At 35.1% G+C, this 11598-nt stretch overlaps 1 protein-coding gene across 5 annotated transcripts in view; it reads right to left on the reverse strand.

Annotated features, from left to right (window-relative positions):
- Nucleotides 1–11261, reverse strand: part of LOC121318413 (serine/threonine-protein kinase 38-like) — a 31443-nt gene extending 20182 nt beyond the window's left edge. For 2 of the 5 annotated variants that reach the window (XM_041255049.1, XM_041255045.1), the window contains exons 1-2: nt 10212–10538; nt 3927–4005 (exon numbers count right to left, since the gene is read on the reverse strand). The gene's annotated coding sequence lies outside the window, so the exon portion shown is untranslated. Of the gene's footprint in view, nt 1–3926; nt 4006–4360; nt 4381–10211; nt 10541–11175 lie in introns of those variants that run through there. The other 3 variants (XM_041255046.1, XM_041255048.1, XM_041255047.1) reach the window with 3 other exon arrangements.
- Between the last annotated feature and the right edge of the window lie 337 nt (nt 11262–11598).

Raw genomic sequence — 11598 nt, forward strand, 5'->3', positions numbered from 1 at the left:
TCTACGTTGGACCAGGTCCGACATTACAATTTTCCCTTTCCAGTCCAATGTCGGACCCTGTCAGACATCATCAAAAAGACATAAAGCACAGGTCTCTAGCGTTTTTTTTTTATCCGGAAAAAGCTGAGAAAACCTTTCAATGGCCGAGTAAGACCGATAGGATCCGAATGAAACCTAAAAAAAAGGGCGTATCCCATAATCCCATGCATTACAGAGATAACACGGACATAACAAAGGAGGTAGCTGCTTCTGAATCCAGCGCTCAAAGAATATCACGGACATTTGCAGAGCTTTTTGAGATGTTACAGTAATAAAGTAATGACTTGGATTGCATTATTGAGGCGTTTGGTGATAAAACGAGAGCTCAGGAGAGGATTTATCAGTATGCACGTGTTGAGGTCTTGCCATGGCCAGCTTTTTCTCTTGACCCAAGTCCAATAAATCATGTGTGGGACCAAAGCGCCAGTACCATCCACAGAAGACAACCGCGACCAGCCAACCTTCACCAGCTGGCTGCAGCTGCACAGGAAGAGTGGTGGAACAACCCACAGCAGTCTATCCAGAGGCTGGTCAGGTGTATGCGTCAATGCTGGCAGGATTGTGTTAATGCTCAGGGAGGTCATACCCGATACTAACGCTAACGTTTTCATTTTGACATTTTGTGTCACGTTCCATACCGGAAACTTATCATGATTCTTTGATCAGTATTTTTGTTTGATATTAAAGGTATAAAACTCTCACACGTGAGAAAACACATTAATTTTGCATTAGTGTTATATAATATAATATATATATATAGATATATATATATAGTATCTTATATATTATATGGGGTATATATATATATATATATATATATATATATATATATATATATATATATATACATATATATATATATATTGTATATATACATATATATATTTATTATATCTATATCTGTGAATGTATATATATATACTATATAATATACCCATGTATATATATATTATATATATATATATATATATATATATATATATATATATATATATATATAGACACACATACTTGACACTGAAAGACTGATAAAGGATGTATCATTCTGGAGTTTAAAAGATAAAACTGTGGTGATACAACGCCTAGTTAATTGTCAAAGGGGACTTTCACTTTTAATCCCATTACAATGTAGTTAACACGACAATGTATGATGCAATAATGATGAAACGCCAGAAAGCCTTTTTAAAAGGCAACACATTTACAGGATGCAGCAATGACAAATACATTTGCTTTGTGTATTTACAGTATTTTGAGGTACAGCTACAACTACGGGTACTATTAATATTTTTCCATAATTTGAAAAAAAAAAATTCCAGTGACTCGCTTATGGAAAATTACTAGACAAGAGCAGACTAATTACACTTTAGTTCTATCCTTGACTTTCATTTTAATCATGTGTCATCATTATGAGGCATTTTTCCTGGTAACGTATGATGAGGTAAACTTCTCGTTTCAATCAAAAACATCAATACTCCTTTTTTTATTTGTTCTTATGGAATAAAGGGAAATTGTTTGAAATATAGAAGTCCACCATATCCCAAATGCATTAAAATAAGATTCCTGTACAAGGTTTCTTAGGTAGACAGCAAATGACCCTCAGGTCACTTGCATCTCCCACCAAAGTTTTCAGGGATGTTTATTGTAAACACCACAAGGAGTTTTAAGAGGAAAACAAAAATCTAAATCATAACAATGCTTTTTTTAAAAATGAGAATACTACAACTTCCTAAAGCAATGCTTAAGCCTCTTTATTTGTCAATTAAAATTGATCATAGCTCTCCTTACAAATCAGAGTCCCCAGGCTAGACTTAGAGAGTTAGAAGTGCTTACCTAACAGGATTAACATTTTAACTCGTTCCAACAGTAGCATGTTGTCTTTTTGTACATACTTACTTTTCCTTCATAATTTGTATTCACTGTAAATGTTGAGAAATTAGGCTCCTTTATAAATAATATTACTGTATACTCCCAAACACATTTGCACATGGATATTCATTCACTGTGAAGGAATTAAAAGCTGGTTACGAAAGCTTCAGTAAAACAGGACACTTGTACGGTTTACCCTTAGAAAAACTCAATCGCTATCTGTTACTCACCACATAAATATGTATGTACTGCTACAAATCAATAGAGACACGAAATAAAGTAATAAGGGTTTGTAGAAGGTGCTGACACTATAGCAGGCACGACCTTCGAGAGAATAGACAACAAACAGCAGGGAAATTCTTCTATTTCCCTGGCTGTTCATTTTAGAACCAGAAGGCAGCCTCAAGGATAGCAGTGTTGTATTCCAATATCAAATCCAGTGAGACATCCACATCCGCTTGGCATCATGGATCTTAACCCATTACAGTTCTGTTTACAAACAGCACAAGCCCTGGCATGAATAAGTAAGCAAAGACAGTGTCACACATGTTAGCTTTCCACCAGACTAAACAAAGCCCTTTCCATGTTTTCAGAATATTCTGTAATGATGTAGCGACGCTGCAAAGCAGCATTCCACCTAGACGCTGTATAAATGTGTGTACTTAAAACTTGATTATCCAACAAAAGAGCCCATAACCAACAATTAGACCCAGAAACTAGACTCTTGAAAAACTTCTGCTAATCTAACTGAAAGTCCAGAATTGCAATAATTTACACCAAATAACTATGGTCATGAAATTCTTAATATAACAATAGTAAAACATCCAAAACAGTATGTGCTCTGTGCATGTAGATTATACACGTAATGAAAATAGTCTATGCCCAAAAGTAATCTGCACAAGTGCAATGGAGACGGTACCTAATGGTTGCTGTTCAGAAAGGATTTTTTCTAAAACACTATTTAGATTAGACGACAACAAATCTTAAGACTCATCTAGATGTTACCTTAAAATGTGGTTCCCAATAGTCAAACGCTTAAAACAGGCAAGAATGGTTTTCCTTGTATCTGCTCTATCTGATTTTGAACAGTATAACCACAGTTGAAGATAAAAAGAGTACTCAGTTCTGCACATGAATGAATACAATCAGTGAAAACCAAGTTCAAACCTTTTAGGGTAGGACGTGGCACTCCACTAATGGTTATAAATAGAAATGAGCGATATTAAATGTTTGTTACAACAAAAATGACATCATTAAAAATGTTGAGTGGTTGTGTTGTAGAAATAAAACAGAGCTCACTTTCTTTCTCTGTTATTGCAAGGTTTCTAAACATAACAGATAGGAATTCCAGCAACTGGTCTGGTGATGAGGGATTAGGCCTCGTTTCCACTGTTTGGATCTTCATATTGTGCTTTGTTTTAAAGAAACCAGCGGTAACAAATACACTGAATCAGAGTTTCATTACGAATAAAAAGGAATCTGGTTAAGGAGAGCACAGCCAGGTTTTATCGTTGTGTTTATCATAAATAAAAAATAAATAAATTCAGTAACAAAACTTCAGACTGTTGTCTTGTGTGTCAAAGCAAGGTGAACAGTGTTCAATCAACAAAGTGCTCTGCTTTTCAGTGAATACAATAATGCTTAAAAAAAACAAAGGAGATGTAAAAATGAGCGTCATATGTGTGCTTTACCTATATGAAAGAAAATCGCCAGCGGTTGTGATTTCCCTGTCGGTTTCTTCTCTACACGCACCTCCCCGCTACGTGACAATGCAAGTTTGGCTGCAGAGTATGAAATACAAAACCTGACAGACAGCCGCGCTCACGGACATGCTCATGGACGTGGGCAGCTGTATCCGAGAGTGCTAGGCAGTGGAAACGGGGCACTATACAACCTCTTCATCTGCAGCACGAAACCGTTCAATAAAACTACCCAGTCCAATCTGCACCCAGATATTACACAAAGGCCAAAGCCTGCCTGTAGGCATCACATATTTTAAAAATGATAATTAGTTCACCTACCTCCAATCCAGCCTGTGCCAGCGTGCAATCTAAACGGCGGAGGGCAGTCTCAATTTCAAATGGGTTTGATCTCGACCTGCTGCAGATGGGGGAAAAAAAAAAAAAAACTCATTGGCAGATGGAAAAAAGTGGCAATAGATGCACAAAAACAAATGACCCCTCTGAAGAGGACCCCATTAGTAACCCAAAAGCATAGCAAGTTTCCAAAATATTTTATTTTTATTTTACATTAATACATGAATCAATTTTCTACGAAATATTTATATTATTTATAAACAAAATATTTAGGATACTAAGCACTAAGCACCATTTTGGGAATAGGGATGAAACGATTTTTCCATAATACGATGTATCGTGATTACAAATATTCATGATAATCGTATCGCTAACATTTTTTAATTATTCGATAATCGTAGAAAATGAAAGCTACATACTCAATAAATGTGACTGGAAGCAGAACAGTTGCTTTCCTCGTCAAACAAGGGTAAAATCATCTGTGCGTACTGCTAAGATTAAATTAAAAATCTATTTTTTGATCGATTCCATTCCTCATTATATGCATGCATATAAATACTGGATAATTGATTCAATAATTACATTTTTGTAACGCGCATAGTTAATAACATTATTTAAGTTTATAAACGAAACTGCACTGAACGCGCTGCCTTGCTATTTACAGTATTTCTGCCACAGACAAGAAGTGGGCGTGCTCTTCTCCTGCTCATGTTAACTAGCATCCGATTTGCTGGTCCCATCCTACCAGCAAATCAGTTTTTAAAATTATTTGTAAGTACACCCCTCTGTGTATTCACTATGCAAAAAAAAAAAAAAAAAAAAAAAAAAAAAAAAAAACATGCACCACCTTGTATCCAGAGCAGGACGACAGGCTTGTATTCCTGGCAACCAGCCTGTAAATAAATTGTGCACTTTGGAAAAAAAAAACTTACTGTATATAGTTTGCGCTGCTTTGGAGTTTCAAAATGCACTGTTATATAATGAATATTTAACAATATTCAATCACGTTAAAAATAAATAAATAAATGATCAGTGATGTTAAACGCAATTTTGGCGTAGGGATCAGCTAGCGGGTATGCAATTTGTGGTAAGTAAATCAATTTATTATTATTATTATTATTGATGCAATGCATGATGCTGCAGCTGTCACTGAATTTAAAAAAAAAAAAAAAAAAAAAAGGTTTTTGTAAAAACTTATCTAGTTTATATAGCTTACATTCCAAAGTACTGTAATCTTTTTGGAATACATATTTTAGTAATACTTCTGTTGTATGTTAAACCTGCTAGGCTTGTTCCAAATGTTGTGTTTTTTTTTTTTTTTTCTCTTGATGCTACCCAGGCATAATTACCCCTCGCATTCAATTGTTGTGCTCAAGCTTTTACTGAACTGCAATGATATTAAAATAATAATAATAATAATAATAATAATAATAATAATAATAATAATAATAATAATAATAATGTCGCGGGAAGAGTAATGCATCGAAAACGTGTGGTGCAATCATCGATATTTACTAAATAGATTATATTTTGTGTGACCAATTAATCAATTGCTATTTTGAGGCTTAACTGACAGCCGTAGTGTGTACTTTCACTACAAAAAAATATATAGCGGGGAAATACAGTACCATAGATGTACATCCAATCCATAGAATGAGGCAAAAGCACAAAAACGAAAGCAGGAACAACTTCAAACATGCCCTTCTGTACTTAGCACCCGGTAGAGTTAAAAAACATCAGCAGTCAGCAAACGAGGTCACTTTAATAACATGTTTTTTTTTTTTTGTTTCTCCTCCCCCCTCAGTGCGGCGCCCTCCCTATATTGTCCTCTGTTCCACCCTCACCATATATAATTTCAATATGTCTATTAAAATGTACACTTTATAGGCTATCAACGACAAAAAGGAATAAGTATAAAGAACATCGTGCCCATACTGCTCTACTCCATACTTACAGGTTGTATAGTACAAAATAATTTAGATAACTATTTGAAAAATAATTGAGTATAGTTAGCGGTATGTGAGTAAAGCAAGTACTTTAAATGTATTGAAAGAAATACAGATGCTTCATATTTTGTAATTATGTACTGTTTCTAATTACATTTTTAAATAAGTAAATAAAGTGTGTAAATAAAGCAGGTGGAAAAAAAAACTTGCAGTCCCATTTTGACAGACTTAAATGAAGGCATCATGATGGTAATAAGGACAATTTAAAAAAAAAATGTAATTAAAAAAATAACCCCTACTATTGTGATAATTGTTGTATCGTGAAAGAGTGGGCTCATGCGTATCGTTTCATCCCTATTTTGGAAAGGTAACTTCACAAAATCATATAGCTGTCATACACTGTAGGGAATAGTAGTCAAAAGATAGGAAAATATCAACAGCTATTTGTTTAGAAGGAGAGAGTTGAGAAGGGAAACTGCAACTACTGTTCTCAGTGGTCAGAGTTTCGTATTTCTAAAGCTCCAACCATAAATTATATGGAAGCATGACGTATTGTACTGTAAGGATTGTCTTCCACAACCAATTACTGTAATGTACATCCTGCAGATTACAAAAAACCTGGATCCAAGTCAAGTTGTGATGGACTTTAATTTTTTTAACTTTCTAAAGCTGCTGTTCTAAAGGTGGGTTTAACCTAAAAAGAATTGAATCAATAAAGAACAGGTTTACATTGAATTTAAAAAAGCCACTGTACTATAAAGATGGCAGGCCACACATCCAAACGAGTAAATGCCTGGTATTACTATGGGAAACAGTAATAGTAGGAAGATTGCCTGTCAGTTTTCTACATTGCAATACCAATGAAGTAACAACACAGCACAAGGTTATCAGAATAGTAGATTACTTATAACACTCCAGACTAGGAGGTGCAAATGAAGCCACCTGAAGAAACACCTTTTTCTTAAAGCAAACCCAGTAGCAGCATTACCTGGACCGACAACATCAAGTGAAGAACACTCTTCAATATAGAGTCTATCCATATCCAGTTTGAGCTGCATAAGCACAACTCCCAAGGACTGGGCTAGGCTTGAGCAATTACTACAGCACACTGTAGTCAGGAAACACTGGTTTGAATCTTCAAAGAGTGATGTAACCCACCCTACAAATGCATTTAAATGCATCAATCCTCCAAATGATCTGTTTTCACATTCTGTAAAATATTAAGTGCAGAGGGCTTGGAATTCAGAATTCAACACAGTATATGCCTAAATTACATTTCAAGAAGGATATTATACTAGTTGGTTATCTTACTATACAAGTTGTACCTGGTGATTTATATACCAATAAAAAAAGCCTATTGCCTGTACAACAATTGAGAATCAGTATTACCAAAGAGGGGTTTGTCAGTTTTACACAATGAACGCTTACAGTACAAACTTCACTAAAACAATTTGCTGGGAGGAAGTCTTATCACATACAGACTTACTCTGATAAGAGGCAACCTCCCATGCAGCTGTTCTAGATAACCTTGTGCCCTGCCCTTAAACATGTTACATGTTCCTGATAAGATATGTCTGGTTTCTAACATTGGGCTGTTTACCATGAAGTATAAGTTCCTCTACTCTACACTTTGTCTATCTGACATAACAGTATAATAATAGGTAATAATCTGAGAGAAGTTCAGGGCTCATCACACACCTATAAATGTAAATTAAACTGATGACAGGGTTCATCATTTACATTTTTTAAAATATTGAATAATCATATTGTATAATAAGCTATATGCTGTTCCAAACTGGTCTATTTCCATTACACAATCAAGGTGATTATAGCATACAAAGCACACAACTGGGTCATTCCATGACAAATCAGGACACAAACACAGAACCACATAAAACTGTAATTCAGCATATGGTGTTTTTTGTTGGGCAACTCCAAATTTGAAATTACAGCTCAACTGGACCAGCGGTTCAGAATGTATAGAGGATCAAAGTGATTGTATCATATTATGCCCATTTCTCAGTCTGGTGAAAGTCTCTGAATTGAGCCAAAGTTTATCATCCACAGTTGTTAGCTAGAGCACCAAAGTTGGAGAAAACTGGAGCAGGAGAAAAGTTAATGACTTTAAAGTAAGATCCTTCATATCCTGTCTGTGAGACAATGATTTCTAGTTTACTAATTACCTCAGTGAAATATCAGCCTGCTGGGTTCCTTCTAATAATTTGCTCTATGAAATTCAGATTCCCAATATGACCTCTTCCACCAACAGGAAATACAATAGCAGTCAAGCTGACAAGAAGGCAGCTGGGTTATTCAACATGCAATTTTTTATTTATTTTATTTTTTTAAAGATGAGTATATATAAATTAATTGTGTTTCTAAAAATGGTTATTCTTTAGTTCAAATGTTCAACTTTTACTTTTTATATTTCCATGGTCAAAGGTCATAGTTAAAGGTTATTGACTTTTAATGTCATTTTAATAACTTGATGTCATTTAGTTGGAAATTGTTTGGTCAATCATGCCTCTGTATCGCCAATGGATCCTGAGATATAGCACTTTGAATGTCAGTGGGTCTGCTCAAAACCTAAAACTAGCTGTGACCCTCTAATTTCTGAACTGCTGGTCCAAGCAAGCTGCAACTTGTAATTGAGCTTTCCAATTAAAAAAAAAAATGTAACAAGTGTCATTACAATCTGTGATGGCACCGTGTTGTCCTGGTTTGTTATGGAATAGTTGTCTCAAACAATTCAAACTATTGACTTCTAACATCTTACACTGCTCTTTCTTGAAAACCATGTCTAGCATAATAGTTGAAATAAACCAAAGCTTGCACTTTCATTTGTGTTCATACACTTCACTGAAGGAGCTAGCTAACATTTGTCTGGCCTGACCAGGAAACTGGTCCAAGATAAATGCAATAGGTCTGTGAAAGCAGCTGTTCTGATTTTCCTCAGAGTTTACTATTGATTATCCGAAGCTCAGAATTGCATCATTTTGGTCTCTGACAGATCAGTAGAAACAACAAAATATGGGTTTCAGGAAGCAGCCAAAACATATTGCACCTCAATGACACTTGATCCTACTGCACCAATAGTCTGCTCTTCAGAACACAGGTCAACAGTTGAGGTCAATGCATGTTATGCAAATAACCTACAAACAAGGTTACTATTGTGCTTGCCTGACAGCTTCTCTGCAAGCAAGCAGTGCAACATGCCACAGAAATATGTATGTTGATGAACAAGTTTATCTTCAGCAGGTACACCTCCAAATTTGGACTTGTTTTGATTCAAAAGCATCATAAATACTGTACAATATTAATTTAGCAGGTTTTTGTACAGAAACACTCCCCCACCAGGAACAGGACAGCTCTGATAAATAATTTTGGTATTTATTTATCTAAGGATTAGGGTAATCTAAGGGTATTGTATGAGTCTTTAGATAAATGCATGTATAGATTTAATCCAGTAACCACCTGTTTAATATTTTAAGGATGGCTTTAGTCCCATAGGTAATGTTTTGTGATAAATTCAATAACACCCCCCCCCCCTCCTCCCCAAAAAACAAAAAAAACCAACAACTTTTGACATGACAAAATGATGCTTCCTAGAACAAACCACTTCATAATTAAATGTGTGGTATGCTAAATTAATAGCAATTAGGCTACTTTGTTTTTTCCAATATTTATTTTTATAGAACATATTTTAAGGGCATTAAATTGTTTTCATTCACAAATATGAAGCCATACATTGGAACCTGCTGCAAACACAATGTACAAAAACAAATGCCACCACAAGGATCATCATGATACTCGTATAACAAACATCAGACCTGCACTGGCCACTGCAGAGCTTCCTTTCAAACGTCAAAGCAATTCCTTCACTTCAAATATTTTGGTATTATCTAACATGTGACATGACAAGTACAATGTTGGACAGTACTGAAATAAATGTAACACTACGATTTATTTGTTTTTCTCCAGCCTGCTTTTACTTGCCAGATGTTACTCGTGCTGATGCTGTGTCGCAAAACTGCGTTTGGTTACGATCCCAGTAATTAACACAACCACCTCCCATGCCTGGCTTTAAAAGGAGAGCATGTTCACATATCTAAATGTATGTGTTCTAGTAATATCCGTGTTATATATGTTATCGTCATATGCAACATCTATCTCAGATTGTTATAACATTTCCAAAAATATATGGAACTAAAAGCCTTGGAAAGCCTATCTCGCGCTGCATGATATATTCGGTTGTACATAGCATTCCAAAAGGATAAGATGACCTCCATTAAAATAACACTTTAAAAAAGTGAGATTGACTCACCGATCGTTTTCTTCTCCCTTAGTTGTCAATATTGCTTCTTTACATCAAACGAATGTCTATATAATTTACTTATCCCCGAGTTAAACAATTACAAGTGACTATAGCCAAACAACCCTCAGGTTCTGATCAAATCTTGCTGGTCGCCCACAGACTATGATTAAAACAATGGTTTGCGCAAATCCATGAGGCAGGAAAACGGTAATTATTGCCTCGGAAATGTTTTTAAACTTTCTATTTGTTAATTTTAATTCCAGATACAACCTTGCTGTTTCCCTGTTAGTAACAATGTAACCAGTCTTTCCTGTTCCTGCTTAATTAAACCTCACGCACGCATCCCATTACGGACTGATTGGCGGGGAGAAAAGCCAATGCAGAAAAAGAATAATGTTGTCGACAAATCTTCTGGATCAATCAGAAATGTAGGCGTGACAGGGTCCGACCTCCTCTCAACATATAAAGCAAACGTCGTTCTTTAAATAATGTACTAGTCATTTGTGCTCACAGCTGATAATGAATTCTCGGGGTTAATCCTGTTTTTGCGTGAGCAACTGCTGCTAGCTGTCCTGCTGTTACATTCAAAGTCAAAAGATTTTTTCTGTAGACTACATTTATTTAATGATCAAATATACAACACGTATTATTGATTAGTTCATAAATTTATAACAAACCGGTTTTTTTTTTAATCGCAGTTGTGCTGATGTATTGTTTAGTTTTTAAAAAGGCAAACACAATTTTAATGCTACAAAACTTTTAATAATTCCGTACAAATTAATCCTAATTCTAAAAACTCTTGTATTATTGTAAAGCTTTGCATTTGAGGTTTAGGGAGGTTCTAAACAAATAACCATCATACCAATATACTCTTCACTCTGTGTCTCAATACTGACGTATTCTTGGCATGAACACAAAATATTTTATAATGTCAGCCAGTCTCTCAAACACAATTTCTGTCAATGGTAGTTACCTGGAAATCCTTGAAGTGACATGAACGATCAGAGCAGACACAGGTCTGTAAAAGGTCCGGATACATCACCAAGAGATGCACATTATGTCCACAACCTTAAAGCACCATTTCTAAGTGAACCACCAGAAAGCTTTCAGCCAAGAATCCACCCCTTAACACTTGTGTACATTTACTGACTCGTGTTTTATATCCTCACTCAGGGTTATTAAATGGCATACATAGTTGTTATGTAAGGAAAAGTAGTCCCTACTGAAAATGACAGCAAGCTGGGAATTCAAGGTTATCTAGCTGTCTTTTTATACACAAACATCACAAACCTGGGAACAGTAGTAAGAGTTGCTGTAACATTTTTAAGTGAAAAATGTGTTTTACAATTTATTTATTATTATTATTTTTATTATTATTATTATTTTTTTTAAAACC

Source organism: Polyodon spathula, chromosome 7 (genome assembly GCF_017654505.1).
Source record: "Polyodon spathula isolate WHYD16114869_AA chromosome 7, ASM1765450v1, whole genome shotgun sequence".
Classification (NCBI taxonomy): Eukaryota; Metazoa; Chordata; class Actinopteri; order Acipenseriformes; family Polyodontidae; genus Polyodon; species Polyodon spathula.